A 15995-nucleotide genomic window follows, 5' to 3' on the forward strand; every position below is an offset into this window, starting at 1 on the left:
GAATAGAATTTAGAAGAACTAAATACTTCCAAAATGTTCTAAAATGCCTAAGTGCTCAAAAATGTAGATATATATGATAAACTTATAAAAACGGATATCTTTCCTATATAAGAGCAGTAAGAAATTTGGATATATTTTAGGGAAAAGTCATAAAACTGATGGTTATCCAAATATTTAAAATTCCTAGGAATAGCTTCTGCATGAAATGTATGAAATCTAATAAAGAAAAATACGTCAATTTAATGTGAACCATCAAATTAGACATCAATGAAAAGAGAGCTGTGCCATCTTTCTGGATAGAATGACTGAATATTGCTAAGATGTCAGTTATGCACAAAGTAACTTAAATACTTAATGGAATGCCTCTCAGAGTCGTAATGTGTTACTTTTTTGGACAGCATAAAATGATTCTGAAATTAATTTGCAGAAATAATTATAATATAGCTAAGAAAAAAAAGAAAAGAACTATCATAATGGAGGTGGAAAGTGGACTTTTCCTTCTATTTAAGTATGTTTTACAGATGGAATACTTAAAATGGAATAGATTCTGTGCACGAATAGATACACCACAGTAATTTTAGCTCAAAATCAGTCCTACTATTCCAAATACAATAAATTCTAAAGGTAATAATAGAATAATTAGCCAACCATTTTTTAAAAAATAAAACAAAACTACATGGGAATATCTGATACCAAACACTAAATTTTAGATGGGATAAAGACGGATAAATATTTAGAGATATAGTTCTATTGTAGATAGCATAACACAAAGTGAAAAATTACAAAGGAAAAAGGCTGATAAAGTTTATTGCACTTTATATACCAACAACAAAAGTAAAAATCATACAAAACTTGAAAAATATTATAAATTTATTGAAAAAAATTAATAATCCTAAATTTAAGAGAAACTCATAATACAAATTGGTCCAAAAATAGTAATTCTCCAATAAAAATGAGCAGCTAATAGGAAAAGATGTCATAAAAATAAGTAATACATTAAAAGGTAGTTAAAAGTTCAAGTTCACAAGTGAGCCAAGAAGTTTTAAAACAGCAAAACAATGAGATATGATTTTCCATCATTTGAATTGGAAAAGACTTTGCAGACAGTAATGTTGGGAAATGTAGGCTCCCCCACACACTGCCGGTAAGCATGTGACCTGACTCATTTCTGGAAACAATTGCACAGAGGACCACACATCTGCTTATTCAGGCTACACCTGGCCAAGAGAAAGAGTAGAGATTGAAATCCAGACCTCTCTATTTGTGCCAAGCCATGATCCTTCACATGCACTGAGTCATCCCATCAAAAGGGGTGCCTTTTTCTTCACACAAAGACAGAATTTAGACTACTGGTGCCTCCATCTAAAATATATAGTTTGTACATTTTGTGACAGTAAGTGACTTATAGGGAATTATTCAGAATATCTCTGGGAATTAGTCAGAGACATATATACATAGAGATGTTTATTTCAACACCATTTTTGCATTGATACCACAATCCCCTTCTCTGTACACACTGCTCTTTGAAGATTTAATTCCAGTTGTCCAGTTGTCTGGATACACAGTTCAGAAAAGCACTTGCTCAGTAAGCTGTGTGAGTAGGCTATTCAAGGAGTACATAATGATAATATCAATATGCCCAAATAAATATTGAGCATTTGCTAGATGCCAAGCTCTCTTTGAGGCTGGAGATACAGTAATGAACTAACCTGAGAAGAATCTATTCTCAATGAATACATATTTTAGATTTTAAAAAGTAAGGCTATGGCAGAAGGCTATAAGTTCTCTGAAATAACACATTTCATAGTATTTGTTTTATACCTCCAATCCAAGTTACAATTTCTCCTCCAACTGAACTAGTTGGTTGCTACCCAATTAAATTTGCAAAACCTAGCAAAGCTTTAGTCTAACTCTAATTCAAATTTTCTATCCCCACATTTCCATAATGGTTCATTTTTTCTAAGTTGATCATGTGTATTTCTATAATCAATTATGCTACTTTATTTACATTAAAGGAAGGATGCAAGATTGTATACATTCCTTTATTTCTTCAAGAGATATTTATTGAGTGTCTAGCATGTGCTAAATGCTGTTTTAAGTGCTGGAGATATAATAATAAACAAAACATGAAATCCCTCCCGTCATAAAAACTTACATTCCATTTATACAGACAATGAGTGAGTCTGTTGCAAATATGTTAAATACATAGTATATATATAAAATGGCTAAGGAATCATTTTTTTGAAAAAAGAAGGTAAATAAATATTATATTGGGGTGAATAACATTTTAGATAAGATAGACAAGGAAGATCTCCCTGAAAAGATAATATGTAAGAACTGAAGAAATGAGTGAGCCACGGTAGATTTCTGAGAAAATATTAATCCAGACAGAGGAAAGAGGAAGTGCAAATGCCCTAAGGGGAAAGCATGCCTGGTGTGGTCAAGAAACAGCAAGTAGGTAAGTGTGGCTGGAGTAGAATTAATGAAGGGACTGTAGTGGGAGGTAAAGTCAGAGAAGTAATGGGGGTACATCATATAGGTCAATGAAAGTAAGAGTGAGGATACTGAATTTTATACTGTGCATAATGGGGTAAGTTCTTCTAGTGTTTTGAGAAGAGGACTGACACGGTCAGATTTATTTATTTATTTATTTCAAAGATTTATTTTTATTTATTTCTCTCCCCTCTCCACTCCCAAGTTGTCTGTTCTCTGTGTCCATTTTGCTGCATGTTCTTCTTTGTCTGCTTTCTCTTGTCAGCGGCACGGAAATCTGTGTCTCTTTTTGTTGCGTCATCTTGTTGTGTCAGCTCTGTGTGTGTGCAGCACCATTCCTGGGCAGGCTGCACTTTCTTTTGCGCTCCCATGTGGTAGACGGATGCCCTATCCACTGGGCCAAGTCCGCTTCCCTGGTCAGATTTATTTATTGCTCTAAAAGATTGTGGGGGCAGAGAGGAGCAAAGGCAGAGAGATAAGTTAAGAGGCTATAGAAATAATCCTGACAAGAGCTGGTAGAATTGGGATGGTAAAAAATATTCAAACTCTAGTTACATTTTTCCAAGATTTATTCTGAAATTTTCAGAAGTAAAAAATGATAGAACTTTACAGCATGCTTCATGTAAACCCACTACCTCAATTCTACCATTAACAATTAACAATACCTGTTCTATCCCTCTAATCTTTCCTTCATTCAACCACCAATCCATTTTATTTTTGATGCATTTCTAAATAAATTGCAGACAGAAAGTCTGCAATTTCCTGCTAAATAATTTAACAAGCATATAAACTAGAGTTTGATATATTTTATAGTCTTTACCTTTTATATAAAATTTGCGTAAACTAGAGAACCTTTTAAAACCATAGAACAATCACCTCAAAACTTTCCAAAAACTTCCTTCATGCTCTTTCTCAATCAATACCTCCTACCCCTAAGAAATAATAATTATTGTGAGTTTTCCACCATAGATTACATCTTCCTATTCTTGAAATTTATATTAATGAGCTCAGACAGTATTTACTCTTTTATATAAGCCTTCTTTTACTTAGTATGTATGTGAGATTCATCCAAGTTGTTGTATATAACAGTAATTGATTCTTTCCTAATTCACTGGGGTAGTGATTTGGAACTATGTACTTCAAAAAACATGATCTTAAACTTAATCCATTCCTGTAGGTGTGAATCCATCCTCAATAAGAATGGATGAATTGATGAGGTCACTTCAGTTAAGGTATCGTCCAACTGAATCAAGGTAGGTCTTAATCCTATTACTGGAATCTTTTATAAGAAGAATGAAATTCAGACAGAAAGAAGCAAGAAGCTGAAGGTCAAGAACCTAGAAGAAAGGTCAAGAGAGACTGCCATGTACTTTGCTATATGGAAAAGAGTCAAGGACCAAGGATCACTGGCAACAAGCCCTAGAATGCCAGTCTTTGGGAAGAGAGCATCTCCTTGATGATGCTTTGGTTTGGGCTTCTCCTGGTCTCAAAATCATGACCAATAAATTCCCATTTTTTAAGCCAACCCATTGTATAATATTTGTTTTACCAACAAGGAAAGAAAAACAATTGGTTTGGCATAACTCAATAATTATAGAGAAATTAAATTCATTTTCTCAAGAGATTTAGTTATCCAAGGTAGCCTGTAGAAGTAAGCAATCATGTTAAAAAATATTGTATTTAAAAATATAATTGAATATTGCATAATTTTGTGAAATCAGTAGTCCTGAATTGGTAACATCATTAACTGATATCCTTGTAGAATCTTGTAAAATAAGGAGTATAACAAGGCTTATTAAAACCATGCCTATTTATGCTCTATTTTGTGACTCTAGTGATAATTATGTTCATAATTTTATCACCTGTCATTTGTCTCCAAAGTTCTTTAAAGAGTATTAGCATTACCAAAACAACAACAACAACAACAAACCACTATTCCAATGACCAACACTTCTGCAGCCACGAGAGTATAGAAGATCCTTGATAGCAGGAATCAATCAGATCGCTTTGGAGAACTTTTCCTAATGAGGCTGGGTAAGGTAGTACTCGGCACGTGAAAGTCTTTGTCCATATGCAGCAACTCATCAACTACACAGGGAAGTACAGTCAATTGTTTGAACACATCTTTGGCTGCAAATGATGAACTATGTTTGAAAGGGAGTCAACACTTATTTATAGAAGATGATTTCAACATTGATGTTAATGTGCAAAAACACACATGCTTTCCTATTCAGACAATCAGAATAATCAGTACTTCAGACCCAAGAGCAGAATCCAGATGTCCTGAATTCAAATTCTGTGATAATATTCCCAGGGCTTTGTGAAGTAGTAGCTTTTAAGCCATACTATCTAGGGTGACTTGAAAGTGCTATATAAGAAAACTACTTATGTTTTTAATGTTTTAGAATAACTCTAAACTGACTAGTTTTCCCTGGATATAAATGCTTTGTTTCAAATGACTGCTGAGTACCCATGTTGGATTATAACTATTAATCATCTAATCAGGAGATTTTACCTTGAAGAGAAAAGATGTGATATCTTGCTTTGATCCAGATATTAAAATATAAACTCTTATTTGTAAGTAAAATTATTTTTTAATTGTCTGTTTGCTGTAGTCATCGTTTGTGTTTTCATTATAGACCTTGACTTCAGATAAAATTAAACATATTTTGGAAATGAATTGGTCATTTATGTGGTTATTCCTGTGCTTAGCAAAGCTACCTTGCCATGGATGCATGTAACACACAGTGTTTAGTTGCCAGGGCAATACTAAAGCAGATTAGAATGTAGCATAATTGATTAGAAAATACCGTTTCTTATTCTTTTTTCAGACAAATATTGTTTATATAAACCATAAAACAAAGTTACCACTAACTGAAAATCACTGAGTTCAAAAACGATTTTAGGGCGGCGGACTTGGCCCAGTGGTTTAGGGCATCAGTCTACCACATGGGACGTCTGCGGTTCAAACCCCGGGTCTCCTTGACCAGTGTGGAGCTGGCCCATGCGCAGTGCTGATGCGAGCAAGAAGTGCCGTGGCACGCAGGGGTGTCCCCCGCGTAGGGGAACCCCACGCGCAAGGAGTGCACCCCCTAAGGAGAATAGTCCAGTGCTAAAGAAAGTGCAGCCTGCCCAAGAATGGCAAGAGCTGACACAACAAGATGATGCAACAAAAAGAAACAGATTCCCATGCCGCTGACGACAGCAGAAGCGGACAAAGAAGAACACGCAGCAGATAGATGGGGGGGGGGGGGGGGGGAGGGGGAATAAATAAATAAATAAATCTTTTTAAAAAAAGCTATGTTAATTTTATTTTCCAATGCACCATATTACACATTTTGTATATCTTTTTTGTCACTAATATGAAAAGAATTCTCATTACCTGAGCATATTTTGATTGGCTACATGAGTGGAGATAATTTTGGCACATATCATTGAGAGGAGAGAAATCAACCCAGGATTTTGGAAACATCTGTTCAAGTATCTGTGAAAGATTCAAGGGATTGTCCATGACCTCCATTTCTGGGAGTAAGGTGGGCTAGGCTTTCCAGTTATGAAAGTTAGACCAAATTTTAAAAATAAAGCAAAATCCTTTTTTTTTTGCAAAAGCATCATGGAGCTGACAAGATAGTAAGGAATTTTCAGGCTAAATCTAGGTAAACAAAACTTGAAGTCACTTCAAAATTTTGCCTGACTAGGTAAAATTAAATATTTGTTTCACAGTTCACAGATAAGGGGAACAGAAGCAAAAGTCTCCATATTTCCAATAGAATTCTATAAATCTGGAAGACCAGGGGCCTACAAGGAAATTTGCCTTGAAATTGAACAGAAAGGAGATGATATATCAAAGAATTTATGTCTTCGAGTCAGCATACCTTCTCATAAATGATACAAAAAAAGAAAGAAACCCACAAATCTTAAGTTTTGGTAAACTTGTGTTGTGGACTGGTAGTGTCCCTATATGCCTGACAAACATTAACACAAATCCTCCCTAGAGAAATAATCTTCATGAAATGATTTCATGAAAAAAAATTATTTCAAAGAGAATTAGTGAAAAATACATACACTAAACAGAGAAAACAAGACACCATGAGGAAGAATCAGTAGAAAAATTAACAGATCGTCCCATTAAAACTTCTGATATTGGAATTAAAAGACCTATATTAAAAAGCAACTCTATTTTTACTTTTAAAGCAATGAATACATAAAGAGCAATCTAACAGGTATATATAGGAAAAAGAGAACCTTAAAATGGAACTAGCCATATGAAAAAGAATCAAATAGTATTTCAAGAAATAAAATAATATTAATAATAAAAATTCTGAACTGCAAAGACTGGTTTAATAGTGGATTATACTCAGCAGAGTAAAGCAGTGAATTGGAAGATAAGCCAGAGGAACGTTTTAGAATACATCATAAAAAATAAAGAAAAGGAACATATGAAATATAGATTCAGAGGCGCAAAGGATAGCGCATAGGGTTGTAAAATGCATTTAAGTTAGAGTCCCAGAAGGGGCAGAGAAAGAGAAGGAGGCATGAGCTGATACCAATCCATAGGTTACAAAAGACTAATAAATCCTAAGCGGGATAGATATTCGTAAAAATATATCCACACATAGAGCCATCATAGTGAAATTCAGAAAACCAAAGACAGAAAATTTTTAAAGCAGACAGAGAAAAAAGGGAGAGTAACTTCATCAGAGCAATATTTTGATTAATCACCGACTCCTCAAAATAAAAAGGATATATCAGAAAATAGTGGAATATTAGATTTGCTGAGGCAAAGTAAGTGCTAACCTAGAATTCAGTATATAACTATAAAATTAACTTTCAAGAATCGCAATTAAAGACATTTCCAGATAAACAAAATATGAAATTGTTTGATATCAGCACTTTTCACTGAAGGAAATTCAAGCAGAATATAAATGGTTAAAATAACTCTATTTAAAAGACAAAGGTAATTGCAAGCAAAAGAGTTTCTACTTGGTATGATGGAAAAGTTTTGGTAATGGATGGGGTAATGGTAGTACAACATTGAGAATTTAGTTAACACCCATTGAGTTATACATTTGAATGTGGTTAAAAGGGGAAATTATAGATTGTTTTTATATTAGTAGGATAAAAATTTTTAAAAAACACCCAAGGACTGTACAATACAATGAATTCCAATGTAAGCTATGAACAATAGTTAATAATATTATTATAACAATATGTTTTCATCATTTGTAACAAAAGTGACACACTAATGTAAAGAGTTAATAATAGGGAAAACTGTGTATAGGGAGAGGTCTATGGGAATTCCAAATTTTCTGTATGATTTTTCTATGAACCTACAACATCTGTAATAAAAAAGATACAGAAAAATTGAAAGTAAAGAGATAAATGAATAAAACTGAATAGAAAATAAGACTTTAAAATAATAGAAAGTAAAATTTTAAAAGTAAAATAATGAAAAATATATTGCAGAGGAGAGGTAGTGTAGCTATATTAGCATCATTTTAAAGCAAACAGTATTACTAGATATAAGGTCACTTTGGAATTACAAATGTTTTATTTCACTGGGAAATATACCAGTTTTAAACCTGTATGTACCTTATTGCATAACCTTAGTTCACATAAGGTTAAATTGTCAGAACTGCAAAGAAAAATAAATCTTCAGTGATAGTGGGATGTTAACACAACTTTTTCAGAAACTGATAAATCAGGAAAGCCAAAATTTGAGTAAAGTTGTAGAAAAATATCAAACTACATGCTTAACACTGTCCACTATTGCACTGAGAAATCTGAACAATGAAGAGTACGCATTCTTTTCAGATTACATGAAACAATTTACAAATTGATCCAATCCTGGGCTATAAAGCATAACTCCATAAATCTCAATGACTGAAATCCTTTAGAAAAGCAGGTGTTCTTAACTTTTTTATTCCATGGACCCTTTTGCCAGTCAGCTGAAAACCACAGATCCCTTACTAAATCCACACTATATTGTGTATTATTTAATAAATATATTATACCCACACAAACAAGTCCCCACAAGAATAATGGTTTTTTGAATTAAATTCATGCTCACAGAACCCTGGTTACGAACCCCTGGTCTAGAGCATGTTCTCAGACACCAATAAAATTAAGCTAGCAATCAATAACAAAAGGCTAAAAGAAAATAAATCATCATGTATTTGATAATTAAGAAATATAGTTCTAAATGACATACAACTGAAAAACAATGGAAATTCAAAAATATTTTGAATCAAACAATAATGAAAATACTACATGTCAAAATGTAACATATAGATAAGTACAAGAGATAAATGTTTAAATCCAAATATTAAAAAAGAAAAAAGATAATAGAATAGTTACATATATATCTCAAGGAGTTCTAAAAGGTATAGCAAAGCAAAACAATATAAAAATATAAAAGATAGATCATGTAAGAGCAGTAATTAACTAATTAGATAACATACATAGAGGAGCAACAAATCCAGAAGTTGGTTCTTTGAAAAGAAAAACATTGACCAATCTCTGACAAGTTCAAGAACAAAAATAGAGAAGGCACAAATATGCAACATGAGAAATGAAAAAGGGAGCCTCCCAATCTAGAGATGCCGGAAACATTAAAAAATTAACAAGAGGATATTATGATCAATTTTGTGTCAATAAATTTGAAAATCTGAGTGAAATAGAGTCTTCAAAAAGTACTATTTATAAAATCGGACTCAAGGATAAGTACAAAAGCTGAACTCCACCAAAAACCATTAAAAATTTTATTTATTAATAAAAATCTTTCATATGAATGCAAAAATGGGCCCAGATAACTTCACCTTCCAGTTTTACAAACAATTAAGGAGCAAATGATTCCTATCATCTCTAGTCTTCCAAACAAGAAAAAAGGAACATCCTCAATTCATTTTTATAAGATTAGTATTGCATTGATACTAAAATATGAAAAGAATTTTATGAGAATGAGGGGAGTGAGACAGATGGTCAATTTTTACCATAGAAGCACAAATATATATATATACACATATATATAAAAGTATTAATAAAACAGTTACAGCAAAATGTAAAACAGGATAATATACCTTGATGCAGTTGATTTTCTTTTCTTCATGAATGCAAATGTTTTAAACTTTAGAAAATCAATTAATGTCATTTATAACATTAACAGACAAATATGTTTATCTCAATATTTGCAGGAAAACTTTATTTTTAATCATTCAAGATTAAAAATCTCTCTTGGCAAATTAGAAATAAAAGTAAGCTTTTCTGATAAAGATTTCAACAAAAAAATCTATAGCATATATCATACTTACTGATTAATCACTGAAGTTTTCCTTTTGAGATCCAGAACAATCTCTGTGTCCAATGTCATCAATCACCAACATACTAGGCCATCACAGAAAAGCAAGGAGAAGAAATACAAAGAATACGTTTGGATAGGGAAAGGAAACCTGTCATTTTCCAGAGATAAAATAATTATGCATGTAGAAAATCTAAAAATAGTCTAAATTAACCTTCTAGACTCTGTAGGACTAAAGACTAATAAGGTTTCTGGACACAGAAACAACCTGGCTAGAAAATGAAATTTACTAACACCTTTTACAGTAGAGTACAAAATATGTGATTGTCTTAGACTTGTTCCCTAGAAGCAGGGCCTGAAACAAGGATCCTTTTGTACGTGATTCATTGAAGAAAGGGAGTGAGGGAAGCAAGGAGGACAGGGGAAGATGAAGTTTAAGTTCAGCTTAAGTTCAGCCCGTGACTATGAGGAGTTCTGGAGTTGGTCCACCTGGAGACAAGAGGGCCAGCTTTATTTACCACCATGTCCATTTGTCACTGGCTGCAGACTGCCTCCTCGGCAGGAGTAAGGTCCTGAATTCCCAGATGAGACATTTCCCATTCTGCAGAGGGTGATTCTCTGGAGAGGGGGGTTGGTTAAGAAAAGTTAGGAGTAATACTCACAGCAATAGAGGAATGAGTACCCTAGCATTTTAAAGACCATCAGGGCCCCACATGGTCTATTCCTTGCTTCTCAGGTGCAACCCAGATGTACTTGCTTCTCACATTAAATTCATTTCATCAAGGCACAGTTTCCTCCAGAATTTTTTGTCCCAATTTCTTGATAATTTATAAGACAAGGATGAGTGAGATGAACAACAACCCCCACTGCTCCAGGAGGTTCCAAGTCTATAAATGCTACTTGTCACTTCTCTCCTCTATCACTCATTCTAGATTCCCCTTCCCCTCAGCTAGCATTGTAGGTGTCCCAACCCATCGGTCCTGAAAGGACTGAGCCTCCTGGGTTATGCACTTACTAAGATATTTTATAAAGTAAATGAGATTTTTGAGGTCATTTCAGAATTCAAAGATTTAATCTTTATCTGGTGGCAGATAAAGTCTTCATCATTTTATTACTGAGTGATTCATTTGAAAAAGGACCTTTGTTTTCAAAAGTCCACCGGCTCCTTTGAGCCATTGGTTCAGCTGCCATCAAGTACAATGAGGCCTCTGTTTAACTCCCAACACGATGAAGATTTAGTTGGTATTACTGTTTATTCCTGATTTCACAGTCTTCCCTTATTTTCTTCTGCAACCTAGGTTCCTTTGAAAATAAAATACTAAATGGTGAGCTAGGAAATTTTTTCAATTAACCTGTAAGGTATCCATAGTGTGAAGTCCACACTTAATTCTACACCATCTCATTTGCTAAGTCTGGTTTGTTCTTTGTAATCCCTCCCTACATCATTAGGCAGTTTTGTTTGTTTTGTTTTTGTTTTTATTTTTCCGTAAGAGAAATCAGTTGCATTTCTTACCCCAATATATTTCTGTTGACTTTAGCAGATACTGTTTCTAGCTCCTTCAGGGATTGAAAAGTCATCTTTCCATGGTTTTACTCTTCCTTCTTTCTGGTGAAGGTAATCCTAAATCTATTTCCTATATCTAATTTCACTGATAGTAGGAACACTTGAAATATTAAGTAGTCATATGACAATTGTGCAATGTGTTGACGATCTCAAATGTGACAAGGCAGATGTTCTTTTACCACCTAGTTGCACTCGCACATTTTAGTGTTTCAGATAATACAGCTAGAACATAAGTGTAGAGCCCACAGGGATTCCAGAAATGGTCCAGTGTCCATATAACAATGTCCAGAAATTGCCTAGGGCTCCTATGATGATAGAGGCGTATAGACTTATAGGAGAGAGAAGGGAAGGGAGTGAGCAGTGTTGCTCCGGTCTATTAGGTAAGAAATTTCTGTGAATAGGTGCCAGTTACAAGAACCATCCTGCTCAAAGGGAAATTGTTTTTATTAAAACCAATTTTCCATGCTTGCATGACCCACCCCAGGATCTCCATGAAAACATTTAAGATACTCTAGGTAACACTTATTATCTGAGAAGTTTGGAAATATTGCCTTAATGAAAAGGTAAGATGTAAGGCATCTCCCAAAATCTTGTAATATTTAAACTGGATAGAAGAACAAGCAGCAATGAATGGTTGCCTGGAAATGCTGACTCATAAGGAGACCAGGACTTATTAAAGGTTTCCGTCTAGAATATTACTGTCAAGAGAAGACCACCAAGCCAGCAGGTCTATCCTCAATAGAAAATAATCCTATTGTTACTTCTCTCAAGATCCAAGACAAGGCTACATAAGGTGAAGTAGGTCTTTGAATCTGTACAACTTAGCAGTCTCTTCTTTAGGTATATCATATCTTTCCCCAGGACATTCAATACTTTCATCGCCCCTGCTGTAGAGACCCAGTAAGCACACTGTGTAACATCTACCCCAAACCCTCTTATCATCAAAATGAATCTCTGCTACACAGCCTAAATTATGGACACCTCCTAGTTAGCCTGTATGTATATGTATAAGCATACTTATATACATATATTTTTAAGTGTGTCTCCTGGACTTTTACTTTCCCTCTCAAAGTATCTAGCATATCAATAAAAGTGGCAAATGACACAATTTAAGCAAATACATACAGATTAAAAACAATCTTAAGTCTTTTTTAAAATCAGAGAGCCTTCATTAGTTACCCAAGCATAATCCATCCATAGACCTAATCTAAGAAAATCTTCCTTGAGTAAAACTCAGTATACATAGTCTCACAGAGTACTTGTCAATCCCCCCAAATGATTTTACAATTTCCTCTTTTAGCATTGTCATTGTTTACTCAGCAACTCACTATGTTGTAAAACAGGATGGAAATAAACAGTAGCAACAGTAGAATTAGTGATAAACAAAGATCCTGTTTTCATAAAATCCTTACTATTTTATATTTCATGGTTACTTCAATCCCGAAGGATTTCTTGGTTTATGAACACAGCTTTTTCTAAGCCATATTTTACTGTTTTGGTTGTACACTGGCCTGACATCACTGTCTGTTTTATAAAGTTCCTTGTAGCCTATCTTTTTTCCTTTCTGTTCAGCCATACCTCTTCCCCAATCTCATACTGCTTAATACATATTTAACAGTATGGGATCACATACTTGACATCTTCTGGGGCAGGGCACTGAAGCAGACTGGGGGAACTGGGGCACATAGAAAGAATAATTGAGTCTAAAGGACTGCAGGCCTGACCTGACCAGATGTTCCTATTTTTTTCATGATAAACTAAAAATCCTGTGGTCTTCAAATGATGGTACCTGATGTCAGTATTTCAAAAATATGTTGTTAGCCAAAAAACACACCTGTGAGTAATATCAGATCCACAGGAGGGCAATTCTCTGTCACTGAGTTAATAATGATTATAGTTACAGAGCCTGTTGGACTTGAAAAGGGCACTTGACCTCACTTAGTCCAGCCTCCTAATTTGACTAATAAGGGAATAGAGGGGCTGATGAGCAGTTAGAAGGTTCAACGTGATATTTGGGACATGAATATCTGCCTTTCATGATGATTGACCATACCATGTACAGTGAGTTCCTACAGATTCCACGACGGACATACTGAGCTTTTTCACTAGCTGCTTCCTCGAAGCTTCTTGATGCCCCCAAACTATGTTTCCACCATCCATGGAATTGTTTTGACATCTAAGCATGAATTATACTTAAAGGAAGATAGAAAAGGGTCTGAAATGCCAGTTGATAAGGAGTGGTGCTGAGATTATTGAAATAGCTGCTGGGAGCATGTTCTCCAGAGCATGTTTATAGGGCATATACAAATGTTTGGATATTCATTGGGTGTTGTCATAGAAGGTAGAGTTACACACCTACTGAGGGAGTACTGAGTTCCTAGCAGGAGGAGTCTGTCACATTCCCCAGTGGAATAGCAACAATCCCCCAAGTGCATGGGCAAAGACCAGTGAAGAAGGATGGTCCAATGATGACCCCTTGAGACTGATGACTATGCTTATGAGTCTGTGTGCTCGAAATTCCAACTATGCCTGAGCTGCAGGGTGCCTAAGTTACCTCCTGAGAGCTTCCATGTTGCTCAAATGTAGCCACCCTCTAAGTCAAATTCAGCATGTAAACGCATTGCCTTCCCTCCAGCATGGGACCTGACTTCCAGGGATGAGCCTCCCTGGCTCTGAGGGATTACTACCAATCACCAGCTGGTGATGAAAAAAACCTTGAATAAATGTGGGAAATGGTAAAGACAAATGAGTTTATATGGCTAAGAGACTTCAAAATGAGCTGGGGGATCATCAGAGGGGTAGTGCTTACGCATGTCTCAGCAGGGTCCCAGAGACAGCCAAAGTAGATACAACCCCAGGTACCGGTGATCCCGAGAGCTAAGGAGACACACAGATTCTACGGTCATGGCAGATGGCTCTGGAGTTCAGTGTCTTGCCAGCGGGCCTAATTTGGAATTTGTGCTCTTGCATGTGATAAAGTTGGACTCAGATGTGGCCTTTCTACACATGCCCCTTCTGTCACTTTTACTGAACCTGTGGTTGGTGCTGGGGTTGGTATATACTCAGGAGACTTGAATCTCTGGACTGGCCATGTGCCAGCTGAGCCTCAGCAGAGTTGTAACACCCACTCTCCGGTTCATTCGACTTACCCAGGTCAGCTAACAGGGAGGTGAAGATGCTCAACCACCATACCAAGGAACTGAGAATGTCTACAGGTGCAAGCAGGAGAAGCCCATCCATCAGCCATGTGGGATCTAAGCCCCCTCTTGATTTAGAGGTGGAGTGGACATCGCCTTCCCAGGGTCCACAGGATGGAGGAATAAAATATGGATTAGAGTGGACTTACTGGTAGTCTACTATAGAACTATTGTGACTCTAGCAATGGAAGAAATTCTATCATCGCTATAGAGACAGTGGCCCCAGGAGTTGCTGAGGGCAGGGAGAGGGTAGAAGAGATGTGATGTGGGGGCATTTTCGTGACTTCAAGTTGCCCTGAATGATATTGCAGGGACAGATGCAGGACATTATATATTCCACCGTAATCCACTGAATGGATTGGGAGAGAGTGTAAACAACAACGTAAACTACAATCCATGTGGTGTAGCAATGCTCCAAAATGTATTCACCAAATGCAATGAATGTGCCACAATGATGAAAGAGATTGTTGATGTGGGAGGAGTGGGATGGGGTGGGAAGTGGGGTGTATGGGAACCTCATATTTTTTAATGTAACATTTTTTGTGTGTGATCTATGTGTCTTTGGAAAAAAAAGACAAAAATTTTAAAAAAGATAAAAATAGCTTTATACTATTACTGCCTTTATCATTTCATTCAAAAACGTATAAATATCTTGGTCCTTGGTCCTTAAGTTGTTCATTAATATGATCTTCTGATTGATCATTTAACTTGATGAATCCAAAGAATGATATGTGGCTATATTTTATTCAAGATTCAAACAGAAATAAACTAATATTTAGATTAAACTATAGAGAAAAGTGACTTAAGATGATAAAACAAACTGATAGTTTTTCTTTAAAATTTGTTACACAGATTTACCATTGTTTAACTTACTTTCCATTTTGTATTATAAGGAATATTTCCATGCAGTTTTACTTTCATCATTTTTAAAATTAGCTTTTTATAAAATTTTTCTTTCTGAAATCTCCCCAAACCTGAAAAATTATTATTCCACATAGTTCCAGACTTCATTAAATTCAAATTATTTACAAATTTCCTGTAAAAAATAAAAAAGCACTAAAATGGAAATGGGTTGTGAATCATTTTTAATGGTAATTATATATATAAGCAGAAAATGCAATTTTAAGAAATGTTTTGGTGTGTTTGCAATTTTATTTCCATCCTTTGGGATATTTTGTGACAATTGTTCTGTTATAAAAGTTCTCATTTCTCCTTCGGAGGAGGAAGCTTCATTCAGTTTTCTCTCTCCCTTTATTTATGTATCTCTGTGTATGAGATCTAAATTATGGTAAAGGGATCCTAGGTGGTTTTAATACCTGACTCCAGGGTAAGACCTGAACCCCAGGGTCAACCTTATAGAGACTGTGAATGAGTGTAAGGATGCCCACGCGGCCTGAAGATGCTCCAAGGGGCCAAGGTTTCTCTAAATCTGCCCCTACAGGGA

General features: G+C 35.3%; 1 protein-coding gene across 2 annotated transcripts in view; it reads right to left on the reverse strand.

Annotated features, from left to right (window-relative positions):
• Positions 1–14661, reverse strand: part of ITGBL1 (integrin subunit beta like 1) — a 321497-nt gene extending 306836 nt beyond the window's left edge. The window contains exons 1-2 of one of the 2 annotated variants that reach the window (XM_004458398.5): positions 14504–14661; positions 9804–9876 (exon numbers count right to left, since the gene is read on the reverse strand). The gene's annotated coding sequence lies outside the window, so the exon portion shown is untranslated. Of the gene's footprint in view, positions 1–9803; positions 10155–14503 lie in introns of those variants that run through there. The other variant, XM_071208213.1, reaches the window with a different exon arrangement.
• Positions 14662–15995: the final 1334 nt, after the last annotated feature.

Source organism: Dasypus novemcinctus, chromosome 15, assembly GCF_030445035.2.
Source record: "Dasypus novemcinctus isolate mDasNov1 chromosome 15, mDasNov1.1.hap2, whole genome shotgun sequence".
Taxonomy (NCBI): Eukaryota; Metazoa; Chordata; class Mammalia; order Cingulata; family Dasypodidae; genus Dasypus; species Dasypus novemcinctus.